The 19758-nt window shown below is 33.1% G+C and overlaps 1 protein-coding gene across 1 annotated transcript in view; it reads left to right on the top strand.

The window, feature by feature from the left end:
• Nucleotides 1–7081: 7081 nt before the first annotated feature.
• LOC140451520 (acyl-CoA-binding protein homolog) overlaps nt 7082–19758 on the top strand; it is a 32651-nt gene continuing 19974 nt past the window's right edge. Inside the window, exon 1 of the mRNA XM_072545375.1 lies at nt 7082–7237. The gene's annotated coding sequence lies outside the window, so the exon portion shown is untranslated. The remainder of the gene's footprint in view (nt 7238–19758) is intronic.

Genomic DNA, 19758 nt, shown 5'->3' with positions numbered 1-19758 from the left:
ATGGTGCTGTAAAACTACTAAGAAGCGTTAAGGGCACCAAAGAAATATTAAAAAAGCGTTAAAAAGCTTTCAACGCCACAGAAAAGTATTAAAACGGGTTTTAAACTGTTAAAAACGTCGAAAAAAAAAACAATAATATGCATTAAAAATGTAAAATAATTCAAAAAACCGTTGTTAGACTAACACGAAAGCGACAATCTTCTTTCGATTAACTGGATTATCAAGACCCGTCCATTCTCTGATGTTTTTCAACCATGAACAGCTTCTTCTACCTGGACACCTGTTTTCTCTTAAGTGAAAACTTAGTTAAAAAGATATACCACGTCGAAAAAACGAAAAAAAAAAGAGTTTGTAACAAGGAAAGAAACGAAAAGAGTTCAAATGCTTTCAAAGCTTTTAAATGCGTCAATATCCATTAAAAGCTTCTAATAAACGTTTGAAAAGCCTTGTAAAAATATTAAAGTACCAAAAAAAGTGCTAAAGCGTTAAGTGTTGGCAGCATCTAAAAGGGTTATTAAAGAGTTAAAAGCAAATACAACATTTTTTAAAACAATTAAATTCTTTGACAAGACTTTTAAAGCAACACAAAACCGTTATAGATCTTTTGAAACGACTAAAGAAGTACAAAAAGGCATTGTAAATGCATTAATAAAAATGAAAGACATTGAAAAACGTTGCATGCTGCATTTTTATCTGGTTACACATTCTCTGAAGCAAAAAGCTTGCACAAGGAAGAGATGAATGGACAGAAAAAATCAAACTGAATAGAAACTTTACTACGTCCTTTAGAATTAAATAGAGGATGATAAGAACACAATGTAGAGCTCAAGACACAACCACATAGATCTTCTTCTTCATGTGCCATCCCCTCTAAGAAGGTTGGCAACCATCGTGGCGATTCGCACTTTCGATACCGCTGCTCTAAAGAGGTCAGCAGCAGTGCAGTTAAACCAAGCTCTTAAATTGTTTAACCAGGAGATGTGTCTTCTTCCGCGACTCCTTCTACCCTGTATTCTTCCTTGCATTATTAATTGCAACAAGTTATAACGCTCGCCTCTCATGACATGTCCCAGATATTGCAGTTTTCTGACTGTAATTGTATTTAAAACCTCTTTATCTTTTCCCATTCTTCACAACACCTCGACATTCGTGACTCTATCCACCCAACTTATTTTTAATATCCTTCTGTAGGCCCATAACTCAAAGGCTTCTAGTCTGTTCGAAACATCTTTCTTTAATGTCCAAGCCTCCAACCCATAAAATAATACGGAAAACACGTAGCATATCAGAAGTTTTATCTTTAAAGAAATTGAAATGTCCCTGCTGCAGAGTACTTTTTTTAGTTTGTTGAAAGAATTTCTTGCGTGTTCTATTCTTGCCTTAATGTCTTCTGTGTACTCATTATTTTCGTTAATTATTGTACCCAGATATTTATATTTTTCAACTTTTTTAATTTGTTCTCCATGTATTGTTATGTTTTCTTGGCGCTGTTGGACTTTTGTAATTACCATAAATTGTGTCTTTTTTGTGTTTAGGAACAATCCGTTTTCTTCACTGACTTCTACCACTCTGTCAACCATTTGTTGTAAATCCTCAAGACATTCCGCTAATAAAATAGTGTCGTCGGCAAACCGTATATTATTGATTGGTCGGCCATTTACTTTTATTCCCAAATTGAACAGAGTAGGAGACAGGACACAGCCTTGCCTGACGCCCCTCTCAATCTGTATTTCATTTGAAAAGACTTTGTTCTCTTTTACCACAGCGATCTGATTATAATAGATAGCGCTAATGATCCTGATCTCTCATATCTAAGTTTTTCTTTTCAAATAATTCGATAAGACGGTTATGTCTGACCTTATCGAAGGCTTTGTTGTAAACCAAGAAACACATATACACTGGCTGATTAACATCCATACACCTTTGCACAAGTACATTCACAGCGAACAGGGCTTCCCTCGTTCCCAGTGCATTTCTAAATCCTGTGTCTAAATTCTGTGAACAGAAAAATACAATGGCATAAATCTGTAAGAAGGATCGTAGTAAACAGGTTAAAGTATGGAAAAATATGGTATTGTAGCTTTTGAAAATGTTACAACCTGAAAACTAACCGATATCTAACAAGCAAAAGAAGAAAACTGAACTAATTGCCAATCTTATTATATAAAAAACTAATTAAACAAAGATATTTTTAGATTTTTGCTATTCTTATCTAATTTTGGTCCAATTATACAGTTGTTATCGTCTTAGTGTGTCATAATTCTTTACAATATTCATAAGTTCGTACCGAAATTGTCATAATATAACAGTAAATTAGAATTTTAAAGTATTCTATAATTGGGTACACGCACTGAATCGATTATTATCAAAAAATATTGCTTTGAATTATTTATTTCGCCATGTTTTTCATATTCACATCCAAAAATTGCATTCAGTACAAATTTATGACTGATTAATGAAAAATAAAACTAAATTTGTATGTGTTTCCGAAAACAAAAGATCGTATGAAAATGTAGGAAAAAAAATCTCTTTTAACCCTTTAAAACTTCGATATTTGCACAAAATTGTCGAAATTTTAAAAAAATTAGTCTTTTCTATTTGCCAGATTGTCAGAATATATAGGACAATGCTTCTTCTTCTTCTTTACGTGCCATCTCCGCGACGAAGGTTGGCAATCATCACTGCTATTCTAACTTTTGACACTACAGCCCGAAAGAGTTCAGTTGAGCTGCATCCAAACCATTCTCTAAGGTTTCTCAGCCGGGACATTCTTCTTCTACCTATGCTGCGCTTTCCTTGAGTCTTTCTTGATTCTTCGATATGTCCACATTTCAAATGCTTCCAATTTATTGAGACATTGTTTATTTAAAGCCTATGTCTCCACACCATACAAAAACAATGCAGAAAAATACAAATATGGCACTGATTTTACTGAATTACAAGAGATTACGAAAGAAGCTTTTATGTAAATGAAAACTTTCTTTCTCCAATGGCACTATCACAATTACAAGTCGAGCCTGCAAACTCTGCCTCCTACATTGCTGGTCCCACGCCGATCTTCTCCAGGTTTTCACGCCTAGCAATATTTGTACGTCTGTTCATCCTCCCACCTTTTTTGTGGCCTTCCTTTTGGTATTACGCCCTGCATTTTATTAACTAGGGCTCTTTCGACCCCATTCTCATTACATGGCCAGCCCATGAAGTTTAAAGAATTTTGAGATCAGTGTCTCGTTCAAGAGTTAATAAAGTTCATGGTTGTACCTGGAGCTCCATACTCTTATTAAACACTCTTTTCACCTCGAAAAACTTCACACATATCAACAACTGGATTCTTTCCTAGAGATTTCAATAGAGACAAATCATTGTAGCAACAGACTTAGCTAGGAGCTCAACTAAGATTGTGGTAACATTACTGATGATCATGATATTAAATGAAACGTTAACTTAGATTGTTGAAAGTTTTGATAAAGAGGAAAAATATTAAATGTATGACGACAGGTTTTAATACTTCAACAACTATTTTTTTTTTTCATGGAAAAAGCATCAACGAATTTAGATGAACTGGGACAGGAACTATAGAAAACAGATAAAGTGTAATTCTACAATTTTAATACTAAAGATCACGCCCTATGCACTGGCTTCATAATAAATAAAAAAAAGAACATTTTTTAATTACAGTTTTTTAAATACGTATGCCTTCCTAAAGAAAATGACGATGGGGCTAAGAAACAGTTTTACGACGTATTTGTAACTGCATACCGTACATGCCCAATATAAACATTTATGTTTAATGACATACAAAAACTGATATTATAATTAGTTTCTCCATCGTTTAGGCCTCTCTTACTCATGGCGTCGTCTACTTTGTTCCTCCAGGATTTTCGGGGTCGTCCTCTTTTCCTCCTTCCTATGGGTCTCCATTTGTTTATTCTCTTTATCCATCTACTGTCGCTAGTTCTTCTTACATGTCCATACCACTTTAATCTTTTTGTTTCTATATATGTTAGTACATATGTCTGTTTCTATTGATGTTCTTTGCTTTATTTCGTCATTACTTCTCCTATCCATTCTTGTTACTCTGCAGCATCTTCGCAGGCATTCCATCTCAATTGCTACTATCTTACTGCTGTTTTTCTTGTTTATAATCCAATTTTCAGCCCCATATGTCATAATACTTCGCACTAATGTTTTATAGATATGTGGTTTTGTCTTCATATTTAGGTGTCTATTCCACCATACTGAGTTAAGTTGTCGGATTGATGTTCTTGTTTGTCTTAATCTTTGCTTAATTTCTTCCTCTGTTGTTGCCTTTTTCGTGATTATAAACCCCAAATATTTGAATTTATCTTTTTCTTTGATTGTTACGTTGTCGTCAATCTGTAGATCTTATATGTCTTCTTCACTTATAGATAGGTACTCTGTTTTCGCAAGGTTAATATCTAGCCCAGCCTTGGTATATTCTTCTTGCAGTTTCTTCATCATGTAACTGAGGTCTTCTTGGTCTTGTGCAATCACTACTTGATCGTCTGCAAAGCTTACCGAATATAGGTATTCGTTTCGTACCGGTACTCCCGTGCCTTCGTATTTTCTTTTCCATGTAGTCAAGGCTTTCTCTAAGTATATTTTGAACAAGGTTGGAGATGTAGAACAGCCCTTTTTGTTGTAGTGAAGTCTCCTATTATTCTTGTTCCCATTTTAATGGACACTTTATTTTCTTTATACAGAGCTTTTGTAGCTTCTATGAGTTCCGTCTGTATTTCTAATTTGTACATTGCCTCCTATAGTTCTGACCTTGGACACAGTCATACGCCTTTCTCAAGTCCTCAAATGCCAAATGTATATCTCTATTTTTTGCTTTTTCTTTGTCAACAGTTGTTCCAGTGTGTATATGTGGTCTATGCATGATCTTGCCGTGAAGCCTGCCTGATCCTCCCCGATTTTGCCTTTTATCGTTTACTCTGTCTTTTCTCGCAGTATCTTCCCATATAATCTTCCTATTGATACTATTACGCTTATTCTTCTGTAGTTTTTGCATCGTTTTCTATCTCCTTTCTTAAATATAGATGTCATATATGCCTCTGTCCATTCCTTTGGGAGCAGTTCTCCATTTATGGCTTTCTGAAGTATCCATTTTATCATCCGGTGTAATTTTTTTGAGCGGTACTTTATAAACTCAGTTGAGATGCCTCCAGGTCCCGGTGCTTTCTTATTTTTGATTGCTTTTATGGCCGTTATCATTTCCCTATCTGTTATTTCTATTTCTTGTTGTGGGGATCTGCTTCGTCTTCGTCTGTTTTCGTTTCCAATGAATTGTAGTCTTTGTTTTGTTAATAGTTCCTTGTAATAGTTGTTCCATTCTTTGTCCTGTATATTTCCCAATTTAATTTTTTCTTTTGAGTTTTGTTTCAATCCTCTCAGTACTTTCCATGACTCGTACGTTCTTGTACCTCCTATCTATGTTTCAATATTTAAGCAGGTTCTTTCCCATTCTTCATTCTTTTGTTGTGTTATTTGTTTTTCCACTTCTCTATCTTTTTCTCTATATTCTTTATAAACTTCATCGTTGTTTCTAGTCAGCTATTTTCTGTATAGTTGCTTTTTTTCTTCAATTATTCTTTTTGTTGGTTAATTTATTTCCTAATAGTGCTGTTTATTTGTTATATGTTCTTTCTCTCCAAGGGTTGTTGCCGTATCTGAATTCTATTAATTTTTGGTCTAGACGTTGTTTGTATAGTTCTTTTATTGATTGTTCTTGGAGTAGTTCTATATTGTATTGTTTTTCTCTTATAGTGCTCAACAGTTCTTCTGTAGAGGGGGTCTTGTTGTGTTTCCAATTAATGCCCATTTTTGCTGTCAGTACTTTATGGACATTGTCTGTTGGTGCATATACTCCGAGTATCACTGTATATTCACACATTATAGCATGAATTTATAATTAAGTATTTTTAAAATTTTCAACTAAAAACTTGGCGTTCTATCGCTACATAACAATGTGTTTGGACACAGAAAAAGTTTCCAGAGCCAGATTGAATAGTATACAGAAGAGAGGGTCTTCCTGGCACAGCCCATTAATTGTTTTAAAAGGTTCAGGCAGCTACCCCTGAATTCGTAATCTACATTCTACTGTTTCAAGAGTTAGTTTTGTTAAATATATCAACTGATTTGGTATTCATAGCTCTTTTATTGCTTTGAACATTTCTCTTCTATTCACAGAGTCGTAGCCAGACAGATATAGACACCTACTGGACCAGAATAAAGGAAGACATTGAATCAGCAGCGAAAGAAGAAATAGGAACAGAAATGTGTGCCCGTAAAAATCATTGGTTTGGCGATGAATGCAAGAATGTAACAAAAGAAAAAATGAAGCCTACAGAAAGATGCTTACCCGACAAACTAGAACAACTGTAGAGAATTACCAGACAAAGAAAAGAGAAGAAAAGAGGATACACAAAAGAAAAAAAAACGAAACCACCTAAATACATAACTTAAATATATAGAAAACCTTAACAGAGAGAAAGAATTCAGAGCATTCTATAAAAAAATTAAACTAAACAGAAAAGAATTCAAAGCAACCACACAATGCAGAAGTCAGAATGACTACCTACCTATTAACAACAAGGAAAGACGGCACAAAATAATGCCACAAAATACTGAGCGCTTTCGGCTTACATAGCCATCCTCAGAGCTGTGGTCAAACATGTTTCACTAAAGATTTCATTGGTAAAAAATACAAAATTTCTTCAAAAGTTAAAAAAACTTCGAAAGTTTAAAAAAATATCTAAAAGACAGTAGACTGTCTTTTGGATTTTACCTTACCTTGACCGTTAAATCGTATAGGTATTAGCTTGGTGTATTCATAACCACAAATTACTAACAGTGTTGGAATTTGTTGTCAAAATAACATCCGTTTTCCAATAATAATATACAGATGAAAGATAGTTTCCCATTCGATAGTTGTAATATTCTGTCTTCCCTTTTCGTGAAAATGTTTTGAGTGCGGACCTGTCCTCTAGCTGAAATTTATCCTGCGGAGCGTGACGGCTACGACTCTGTCCTACCAATAAAACGCCGGTCCCGTTCAAATTCCTGCGTTGGCTTTAATTCATTGAATCCGTTCTCCATTCGGCAGCGCTGGTGTGACAGAATCGGCCACCTCACGACTTCTCACTTCATTCAAGCCCCAGTAGCGGAGATCGTTAGTTTATCAGATCGTTCCCTGTTCCTAAACTAAAAACCGGTAAGTGATTTTTATACTAGAAATTAAATTATTTTTCGTCTTATTTTGGGTGTTTGACAAACGTAACTTTTATGAAACAGTATTTTTAGTTAGAAAAATGCAAAATTCGTCTGAAATTCTTGCAAACAAATCGGTAAAAAGATGTTTATTATTGGATTAAACTAAACTGGATTATAATATAGTATATTAGTTGTGCTAGAATGTTTTTGTATCAAAAACGAAGACAAACTGACCGATTTTCTTGGAGTAATTATCCAAACTATTTGCAACAGAGGCGGCTCTAGGAAATTTGTATTAGACATTGTTTTCGAACACAGGCTAAAAATGCATTTAAAAAAATTATTATAAAGCGTTATATACATCCATAAATAGTTTTAAAAATGTTTTATACCCATGAGTTTAGTTAATATTTAATGCTGTAGAATTCTTTGGATTTATAACTGAATAATTTGCTTCAACTAAAAGATATTTAAAAATACTGTCCATCTAAGTTTTTTTTTATGTATTCTGATGATCTAAATTGTTGTTTTATGTATATTATTAGGATCTGCAATATAATCTTGTTTCAACCACACTCGGATGTGTCTAATAAATTTGAATTGAATTCTTGATACTTTACTTTTTTTTTTTATTTTCGTACCTTTTTCTCGCTTATTGGATATTTCCAATATTCCGTAAATTCCGATTAAAATTTATTCCTTGATTATTTTTGTACGATTTGTCATTTCAAATTAAGTCCCTATTTTATCCATTGAATGATAATTTAAAACATGACATGATAACACTGACCATACACATTTTATCTATATGTTTTAATTTACATTATGTGGAATGACTAGCTGGTTATATTAGTTCAAAATCAAGGTTGAACATGATTTTTACATTTCAAAATAATAGTTTTAGAAATAAAATAATTCTGAGTAATACTTAATTTATAAAGTAGATCCGATGGATCTTTGCACATTGTTTTCATTCGTATTGTACTTCTCTTTTATTTCATTTATTGCATTTTGAAATCTTGGTGTACATTTATGAACGTGCCTTTTTAATTTTTGGAAACCTACAGCTTGTCCAATATCTACAATAAATGCATATTTAAACCGTAGTAATCAGAAATAAAAGTGTTTTTATGGCATATAAGTCAAGTCAAGTCAAATTTATTGATCACATGCGACATTATACAAAGTACATGTATGAGACAAGTCAAAGTTACAGAAATACATCTTAAAAGTATATAAATTAATAATCACGATAAAACATACTTAAAAGTTATTTTTAGAATATGGCTCTAGCTCACAAATGTATTGATGTACACACCTCCGAAAGTTTGGCTGATGTAAATTCATTCGTATATCTATTGGTAATTTGTTACTTATGTAGTAAAAGAAGAAACTTAAGGCTGCAAAATGTGTGCTACTTTCCAACAAAACAGAACGATGTTGTGGAAGCATAAAGTGATTGTCTCTGTATCTTGTTGAATAAACATGGTTAAATTGAAATTTATTAAATTCATAAATTTTGCTATGTAAATACATTATACACGAAAATATATACAGACCAGGAATTGTAAGAATATTTTTTTGTCTGAAGATGCCTCTACAAGAATCTCTAAATTTCATTTTATACATTATCCTAATAGCTCTTTTCTGAAGTACGAATATCTGCTCTAATTCAGAGGTACAACCCCAGACTTCAATGCCATATTTGGCTATTGAGTAAAAATGGGCAAAGTATACTGTTTTTAATACTGATGTATGAAAGAGACGTGAAAGAATTCTCAATGCATAACATGCGCTACTTAATCTGGATTTCAAATTAGAAATGTGGTTTGACCATTTACAATTACTGTCTAGAAGTACCCCCAGCAATTCGTGCAGCCTGTTTTATCTATTGCTGTTTCTATAGTGGCTTAATGGTTTATATGGCAAATATATGGATTATGATCTAAAAAACGGAATAGAAATCTACCTAAGGGTTCATCATATTGATCATTTGATTTTTTCAGTATTAAATATGGTTTCCAGAATTAATTAAAAACTTTAATAAACATAATAAGACTAGACGCAGGTTACACATTTAATCAAACTTAATTGAAAAAAAATTTTACATACAAAAATTAACACGGCAAAATTCAAATAAAGAAACCTATTTATAATAAATTTATAAATAGACAACTTTTGAGCTTGGTAAAAAACAATGTGTTGTAAATATTTATAAGCATGGTATACAATCATAAATTTAAGATTGCTTCACTGTCAAACTATCATATTACCAATGTCTCTAATGATTGGTTAAATGTTAATGTCAACCATATTTTTTCTTGGCTATACTACTTTATAATAATTTCATAAGGATGTCTCACACATTTTTCCCAAATTTCTGTGTCATATAACAACAATAACAGGCATAATAGAATAATTTATGACACTGATTGTCAGTTACTATTTTTGTTCTATGGGGTAGTTGTTAGCCATTTATAGATGGCGCTTGTTAGCTCACTTTCAGCATTTTGGGATTGAAGTAAAATGTATTTCTCTCTCATGTAACAGTCTGGTAGTATAAGCCCGTTGTGGACTGTAGATTTTAAGGGTCATTTGGTTTCACAAACCTCTTTACATATATATGTAGAGGGCTTACGTATAGTATTATTTTTAAGGCTACATTGAGATCATTAATATTCGTTCTATAAGATATGAAGCAGATGAATTATGTTTGTTTCTAGAAGAATTAGGATTTCCCCTAATAGTTGCAGTTACCAACTCTTTCTAACTCTTTCTACAAATAATGATTTCTCTCCTATAACAAAATATGACCTGTTAAATGAATCCTTTTTTGAGTTTTCATTGGTTTATAACAAGAATCTTAATCTATACATTATTTGCATTTATAGATCACCTGATTCTTCCACGGAACTATTTTTCAGAACCTGTTAAAATTGTTAGACGATCTGCCCAATAAAAGCAGAAAGATTCTATGCGATGACTTGAATATTAATTACGCTGTTACTTGTGCTACCCAATTATCCTTAGAAGTATTACTAAAACAACATCTACCATAATTGATGTACGTATGAAGCAGTATAAACCAAGTTTAACACTCTTAACAATCATCGAAAACTCAACGTTTAGGTAGAATTTTTCCGTTCAGAACTTTCGTAAATTCCAAAATTTGTGCTTGACTTCTGGGTGGCACTTTCCCTCTGTGGGCGTGGACTATAATTTGAGTAATTTTTTAGATAGCCTTATTGTATTTTCAATAAGTCATTTCCTTTAATCACAATTAAGTCAAAACATTCCAAAACCTGGACAACCAAAGGTATCCGCATCATCATCATTGACTCCACAACTCATGGTGGGTCTTGGCCTGCTCAAGGATAAGTCTCCATTCTCTCCTATTCTTCGCCTTGGCTTTCTAGTTTCGTACTCCCAACATTCTCGAGTCCTCCTCCACCTGATACTTAAATGGTGCTCTGGGTCTGACTCTCCTTCTCACTCCATCTATTCTTTGGTTATAAATATGTTTTTGCGGCTCCATATCATTCATTCTCTCTATGTGACCTGACCACCGCAGAGAGTTTATTTTGATGGAGGACATGACACAAACTTATTTCAAAATTGACAGTTCTGGATCATGCAGTGATTTATTGAGATTATTATTTTGAAATACAAAAGAATAATATAATTATGAACATTTAATAAATAATACAAAACATATCACATAAATAATAATATTAATAAATATTTTATTATATGTATAATATATGTATATATATCTTTATATAATATGTATAATATTAAATTATATATACAAAAGGAACATTTTTATATTCGAGAGAGGAAGAGAGAGAAAATATATCTTCTGTCTCTCTCTTACTCATTATCTTACATATGTAATGGTTTCACAGATTCACTCCCATACAAATTTCCAACGTGGAGCGCGCGTATAGAAGTATAACTTCAAAAATGCCAATGCTAATTGACCTAAATCAAATGGCATAATAAACGATCTTTGAAATAAAACTAACACAGCTCAATCTTTTTGTCTTCCAAATCCTGAAAATCTAACTAAATACTGCGTTAATGTGAGTAAAAATATAACATCAACTATTTTGCCACAACAAGATCCTATTTTCTATCTCCCCAATTCAAAAAAGGTCTCGAATTCATTCTTTATAAGACCAGTTGACAAATCTTAGCTGATCCAAACAATAAGTAGTATCAAAAGCAAATCTTCCTGTAGTACTGATCGACTATCCATAAAAATTTTCTTAAATCTCCCTAAAAATGTGTTGGAAGTCCTGGTATCACTAATTAATGATTCCTTTGAAAAAGGTATATTTCCAGAGCGTCTAAAGACAGCCATATTATTCCTCTTCATAAGAGTGGTAAAAAATCGAATGTCTGCAACTACAGACCTATTGCCTTACTACTATCCTTTGGTCCTATCCAAAATTATTGAGAGACTTATAAAAGCCCGACTTATGTCCTTTCTCGTTGAAAACAACATTTTATCACAAAGTCAGTTCGGTTTTTTATCTAATAAATGTACCAGCAATGCTATGTTTTCTGTACTACATGAGGTCTATCAAACACTAAACAATAATCTTTACACTACAACTGTTTTTTGTGACATGCCAAAGCTTTTGATTGTGTAAATCACGACATTTTGATAAAAAAAACTAAATTTCTACGGAATTCGAGGCACTTCTTTGAATTGGTTCCAATCTTTCTTGAGGAATAGGAAACAACTAGTTCGAGCAAATGATAATGACTCTAGTCACAAAAGCATTATATCCGGAGTACCACAAGGTTCGGTATTGGGTACTCTACTTTTCCTTATCTTTATAAAGAACGTCACTAACTTAAAAATCGATGGAAAATTTTTCTTTTTGCTGATGATACCAGTATCACCTGGAGGAACTCCAATATTGTAACTCTTCATGCAACTATAACTTCTTTTCTACTTAAAATAAAAACCTGGTCCCGATCCTAATTTACTCTCTTTTAACGTGGATAAAACTACTTTTCTGGATACTTTTCTGACTTTTTGAAAGGTTTGTCCATAAAATATAACAATTTTCAGTGGTAATAAAGCATATTTCTATTCTATTCTATCATCTGCATCTCTCGTAGCAAGAAATACTTTTCTGTAGAGCTTTGTATCATCAACAAAAATATCGACCATAATAGAAGTGATACGACTCCTTCTTCAGCACAAGCCGTTATAGTGTTTGATCGATCTTCTATTTAAGTTTCTGTAAAGTAAAACTTGCTGTATTAAAATTTGGTTTTTATTTGAGTTTTGTTTGTTTTGTAAAATAATTATCTAAACAGCTGTATTATTTTATTTCACTTTGATAGACACTTATTATCTAGAATTTAATTCAATTCGTTATATTTTTAATCTCACCTGCCACACAGTTGGAATATTTAATTAGTTTTGTTTAAAAGCACAATATTTACATAAATTAACAGTATAAGATCATCTGTGGAATTTTATATCTATATTTTTCTGCAATTATAATAAGAATTGCAATACAATTTACTGTTTTATACAAACAGTATAAAAACAATACTGTTTTATAATATTTTTTCTTTCGAAACTAATGTTTGACTAATTTCATGTCTAAAGTATCTTCTTCTAATTTGTATTTCTTCTCAGATGTGTAGTGATTATAAATATTAAGATTTTTCTAAGGACTCTTTTGTTTTTCTTTGTAGATATGATCATATTATGTTTGTTCTATTTTGTTTGTTTTATGTGTGTTTGTGTAATTACGATGTAATTTTTTTAGCTTCGATGTAATCTAAATACAGTGATACAATGGTTTCAATGTTATTCATGTAAAATTATTCACAAAAAGAATGTTTTTAAAAGTTTTATCAGAGGGTAAGGTTCAATTGCTTGGCTTAGCACTGACCTTTGTTGCTAATGCTCGACTTTTATACAACAGGTAATGTTTGTATATCATTAGGTATTGACCAATTTATTAATCGGCAGATAAAACTTCAGTACAGTTCACGAATTGTCTTTTAGTGTGACTAGTACGATATTTTTAAGTAATACATCATTTATCTTCGATAACTTTCTTTATATTAGTAAAATTGTTTACAAAAAACTTTTTTAAACACGCAATTTTTAAATTTGAAGTTGTAGGTGTCGTTTGATACCAACAGAGAGAAATAATTCAGAGCAATCTATAAGAAAGTTAACATCAACAGAAAAGAATTCGAGGCAACCACAAGACATTGCAGAAGTCAGAATGGTGACCTATTAAGAACAAGGAAAGATGTATTGAATAGATGGGTGGAATACTTTAACCAGGCACTTAATATAGAGAAGGAAGAAGAAAACCTGGAAAACGAAAGAGATGAGGTACAGGGAACAGACGAGAGGGAAGAGGAACCACTAACGATTTTTGAAGTTAAAGGTGCAGTTAATCAGTGCAAATCCTTGCCTATGCTGATGATATCAATATTATTGGGAGAACGAAAAACGCTATAAGAGAGGCGTATGTAGCATTAAAAGAATCAGCTACAAAAATGGGTTTAATAATAAACTCAAACAAAACGAAGTATATGAAAATAAGCACGCAGCCACAAATCCTACGATCACTTCTTGTAGAAAACGATGTCATCGAAGCAGTGAACGAATTTGTATACCTGGGAGCACTCCTTAGCACTGAAAATAATACTACCGCAGAGATAAACCGCAGAATTTTCAGGGCCAACAGATGCTATTTTGGGCTCAATCCCTTCTTAAATTCGCAATTATATCGAGAAATACAAAAATAAAACTCTACAAAACAATAATACGTCCAGTCATAACATATGGTTTAGAGACCTGGGCTCTAAAAGTAATGAAAACATGTTAGGATGTTTCGAAAGAAAAGTACCAAAGCGAATATATGGAGCAGTGACTGACAATGTGGTGTGGAAAAGACGATACAACTTAGAACTTTATAGAATATACCAGGAACCAGATATCGTAAAACATATTAAGATAGGACGTCTGAGGTGGATAGGGCATGTAATGCGGATGGCACAAAATGATCCAGCTAGAAAAACGCTCCTTGTTAGACCTATTAATCAGAGAAGAGTGTGTTTGTCATACATTTTGGACTGAAGGCATCCAAAAAACTTCTTTTGGAATTTCATAAGGAACCTGTTCAATATTTTCAGTTACTGTTCAAGCTGTTGCTTTTCCTTTTGATGCCTGATTCTTTTATTGATAATAATTCGTCTTCTTTTTAACGTTTCGTGTGGTATCAAATCTTGGCCATCATTGGCGCAATTTGGAATTCGATGCTACTATTCATCCTGAGAAACTGCTCATAATTTTGTCAAAACATTGTAAAAAACCATTCTATTAATTCGCCAATCATTCAAATAACTATTATTATGGGTGACTTTAATGCGAAAATTGGTAAAGGGAAAAGCGGAGAATTAATTGATGATTTTGGTCTAGGGAAGAGAAGTGAAAGGAGAGAAAGATTAAAACTATTTGTAAAGGAAGAAGAATTTGTAATACTAAATCGTTCTTCAAACTACCACCAAGACGTTTGTATACGTTGGTCTCTCCTCAAGATCAACCAGGAAACATATTAAGGAATCAAATTGATTACATAATGGTGAACAAGAGATTCCGAAATGGATGCCTATCAGTTAAAAATTACCCCGATGCTGACGTATCGTCAGGTCATATTCCTTTTATTGGTAAATTTAGGTTTATATTTAAAAAGGTTACAAAAAAGGTTACAAAAAAAGCTAAGTAACATGGAGCAAACATATTGTTGTGAATTTATTAATTGTTATGTCTTTAATTTATAATGTCTTTATCAAAAGGTTCTTATCTAAATTTATTAAAAAGCACAATAACTTATATTAATTTATTTATCACTAAAAATACATAATTTATTTAAAAGCGAGCGTAACAATAAATATCGCGGGCGCGAATCTTCTTTATTAACTGACCTTTTCCAAATAAAATGTCCTGTTATATACTCAGTACCGTTAGACTCGAAAAGTCTAATACCTTCTTGAGTAGACCGGATGGCGACGGTAAGGGCAAACTGGATTTCCCATCGACTCGCCTCGAACTTTCGAAATGTTGTTTTTTTTTGGAAGCTTCTGTTCAGGTCTCGCACAATCTACAACAGAACAGAATTAGTCATAATATTTACGGTTATTTTTAGGCCAGGATATTTATCGTAACAATATGATCCAGAAGAATCACTCCAGAATATATGTGAAACTTTTAACAAGATCAGAGAAGAACATCTAATAGAAAATAAAGGAAATAGGAAAAGCTGGATGAATGACAATATATTGCAACTCATAGAAGGAAGAAGAAAATCAAAGAATAAGAAAAGAATGTACAAAAATATGAACAGAGACAAACAAAAACCAAAATATGAAAGGACAAAGAAAATTGGTTGAAAACACAGTGTGAAGAGATAGAGTTGTTGGAACAAAAACACGATACATTTAATATGCATAAAAAGCTAAAACAAGCAGCTGGTCTTCAAAAATCTAACACATCTAGCAAACTGTAAGATCAACAGGGGAGCATCATCACAGATAAAAATCAAGAAATATGCATATGCACCAAATACATACAAGAACTCTTTGATGATAATAGGTCCAAACAACCTCCCTCCTACATATGTATTGACCACTTACCAATCACGTCAGATGAAGTGGAAAAAGCAATATCACAACTAAAAGCAATATCACTCAACGTACTCAACGACTAAAATATTTAATGACATGTATTTAAACGGAGTAATACCAAGATCATGGCTGAAGTCAACGTTTATTGCTCTACCAAAGAAAACAAAATCAGTATCCTGCAATGATTTCCGGACCATCAGCGTAATGAGCCACATTTTAAAGTTATTTCTAAAAAGCATACAATCAAAGGATATGTATAGACTATGCGAAGAAAAAATCAGCCGTACAACAGTTTGGTTTTCAAATTTTTTGTTTTGGGTACAAGAGAGGCTCTCTTTAGCATCTTCTTCTTTAGATGCAAATCCACTAATGGATGTTAGCGATCACATTTTCCATTAATTCTCTATTTCTTGCAATATGTATCAGAGATTGTATGTCGTTAATCCCTGTCCATTGCCTTATGTTTCGGAGCCAGGACATTTTCTTGCGTCCCATTCCTCTCTTGCCTTCAATTGTACCCTCGATTATAAGTTGGAGGAACTGGTATTTTTCATTTCGCATGATGTGACCTAGATACGCCGTTTTCATTTTCTTGATGGTTTCGAAAAGTTGGCGTTCTTGGTTTATTCTTTTAAGGACATCTATATTTGTGATTTTCGCTGTCCATGGTATTTTTAGGATACGGCGATAGAGCCACATTTCGAAAGCTTCTAATCTGTTTATATCCCTCGTTTTGAGTGTCCAGCCCTCTACGCCATATAGCAGCACTGACCACACGTAGCACTTAGTAAACCTTAGTCTCAGTTGAAGATCGAACTCTGAACAAGTCAGTACCTTAGTCTCAGTTGAAGATCGAACTCTGAACAAGTCAGTACCTTCTTGAATTTTACAAAAGCTTGTCGAGCTTGCTCAATGCGACATTTTACTTCCCTGTCCGATGCCCAGTCTTCAAAAAGCCACGATCCCAGGTATTTAAATTTACTCACTCTTTCAATGGACTTAGTATTCAGTGTTATGGTGGAGTTTTCAAGTGCATCCAAGTTTCTGGAGATGATCATAAATTTGGTTTTTTTGGTATTAATCTCTAATCCCATTCGCTTACTGTATTCTCCGATTATAGTGACAAGTTGTTGAAGATCGACTATGTTGTCACAAATTAAGACACCATCATCAGCATATCGTATGTTGTTGATCAGTACTCCATTCACTTTGATTCCCATCTTTGCATCCTTCAGAGACTCTTGAAATATGGCTTCCGAATAAATGTTAAATAAAAGAGGGGAAAGCACACATCCCTGTCGAACGCCCCTTCTTATATGTATGGGTTTGGATATAGAATTGTCTATTTTTAACTGTGCCGTTTGATGCCAGTACAAGTTTTCAATGCATCTTATGTCTTTTTGGTCTATATCAACTTTCTTGAGGATCTGCATTAACTTGTGGTGTTGGACACGATCAAACGCTTTTTAGCATACAAGCATACAAGTGCTATTTAAACGATGTAGAGATGTGAATTGCGATATTTATGCCAGATTCAACATATTTCAACTGTAAAAAGATTGTAAAAGTATTTTTTTAATTTAATTAGAAATTATTGGTTTCATATTTCATCACTAGAGCGATTTACTTTTTTACTTTTTATGCTGTACAGTAGTGTGGACGATTGGCTGTCCACTGTGTTATTTTTTATTTATTTTTCTCGCAATTATCGTAATAAAGTTTAACCATGTGTACTGACAAACATCTAATTTGAAGTGAAATTTATTTTTTCCTTATTGTAAGCTTGATTGCGTGAATAAAGAAAAATAAGGTTCAATTTTTTATCAAATTATAGTGGTGATTAGAAGACAGACTAATGATCAACCTAAATAATGATCCGATATGTTTTTCAGAATTATAAACAATAAAAATGCGTTTGATTGGTGTGATACTTATTGTTTTTTTATTTTTATTGTTTTGAATACAGTTTTTTTCCTACATGTACCTACAAATTCGTTATAATTTAATATAAAAAAACCATTAGCTGTTTTAAGTTTACACTTCAAGTGATGTGAAAATCGACCTTTGGACGTATTTATTTTTGATTTTATTGTTTTCTTCTTTCTCTTCTTCAGCATTCTTTCTCCACAGATTTTTATCATTCCAGTCACTCCCTCATCATCGTATTTCATATACATTTTGTATAGCGCAAAGGACAGAAAGCGATATTATTAAATCGTCTTCGTTTATGGCCTTCAAATTAGATGGCTTCTTTGTATACTAACCACTTGAAGTAGGAAATAAGCAAGAAACATCCTTTTCCTGGTTGGACGTCGTTTCCATACGATGACTCATAGTTTCTCGAATTTCCCGTTGCTTCCCAGAGTTGTTTCCTGGGTATACTATCATATGCTTTTCCAAATCTATGAAGGTCATGTGTGTTTCAATGTTTTTCTCTTTGTTTTCCTCGATGACTCGTCTTACGATATATTGTCGAGGCATGATCTGGCTTTTCGGAATCCAGATTGTTCTTCACTCTAGTTATCTAAGTGCTCCATTTTATCTTTTATTATTGCCGAAAAGATTCTTGCAATTAAATGTATTACACTAATTCTTCTATAATTATTAGTCGATCTCTTGTCTCCTTTTTTAAATATGGACGATATGTATGATAAATTTTATTCCCTTAGAATGCCTTCTCCTCTTTCAATTTTATTGAACAACACTCGAATAAATGATACGACTTTTTCTCTTCCATATTTCAACAATTCCTTTTTTATGTTTCCTGGTCTGGTTGCTTTGTTGTTTTTTGGCTTTTTTAAATGCTTTCTTAAGATTAAGGAAGTCACAAATATGAAGAAAAAATTCACTATTGCTACACGGAGTGGAAACATGGACTCTCGGAATCACAAGTATGAGACGTGTAGAAACCTTTGAGATGTGGGTTTTTCGAAGGTTGCTGAAGATCTCTTGAACAGAGCACGTGACCAACAACGAGGTGCTGATAAGAATTGGAACTGAGAGAGAACTCCTAAATATTGTAAATATGTTCTAAACTTATCTAGGACATATTTACAGAGGAGAAAAATACAACTTCCTACGACTGATAATGGAAGGGAAAGTGGAAGGAAGAAGGGGTCCAGGAAGAAGAAAATGCTCCTGGCTGAAAAATGTAAGAGACTGGACAGTCATGGACACACATTTGATACTAAGAAGAGCTCAAGATAGAGAGGAATTTGCTGTAGTTATAACCAATCTTCAGTAATGGAGAGGGCACCTGAAGACGAAGAAATGCTTTGTTTATATATTCTTCTGTGATTTTACCCTTTTCTGTGATTTTACCCTTTTTCCCTAATTTCGTAGATCATTATAAAATACATTCTTCAAACGTAGCAATTTTCAACCATAAATAGTACAATTCATACGCTATTTTTACTCGAAATTAACTGTGACAACTATCAAAGTCGTCTAGATTTGACAGTTGTTTGCAATTATTAAAGACAGCTTATTGTTGTTGCAACCGCAAGCGCAAATTTAGTGCGAAAATGGAAAACCTAAACGAAATTGAATCCGCGGCTAATGATGCAGTAGCACGTTGGAATGATTGCTGAAAGTTGTTCTCGACCATCAGTATCATCAACAATTACCAATGCGTATCAAGAGTCGGGAACATTTTTGCACGGTTTCAATTTTGAAAATGCCTCAAGTTAGATAAGTAATGTCATCATTATTTGACGTTTGAAGAAAAAATACATTTCGTGAAATTCGTTCCAAGTTGCCTGTTGTACCAGAAAACATCGATGCTGCAGTTGAACCAACATGGTAAAATGTTGATGTGGCTTACCGTTAGATTGGGACATACTTGAGCAT

The sequence above is a fragment of the Diabrotica undecimpunctata genome, chromosome 9, assembly GCF_040954645.1.
Source record: "Diabrotica undecimpunctata isolate CICGRU chromosome 9, icDiaUnde3, whole genome shotgun sequence".
Classification (NCBI taxonomy): domain Eukaryota; kingdom Metazoa; phylum Arthropoda; class Insecta; order Coleoptera; family Chrysomelidae; genus Diabrotica; species Diabrotica undecimpunctata.
Note: the sequence above shows the minus strand (reverse complement) of the source record. Positions and strands in the feature narration are given on the sequence as shown.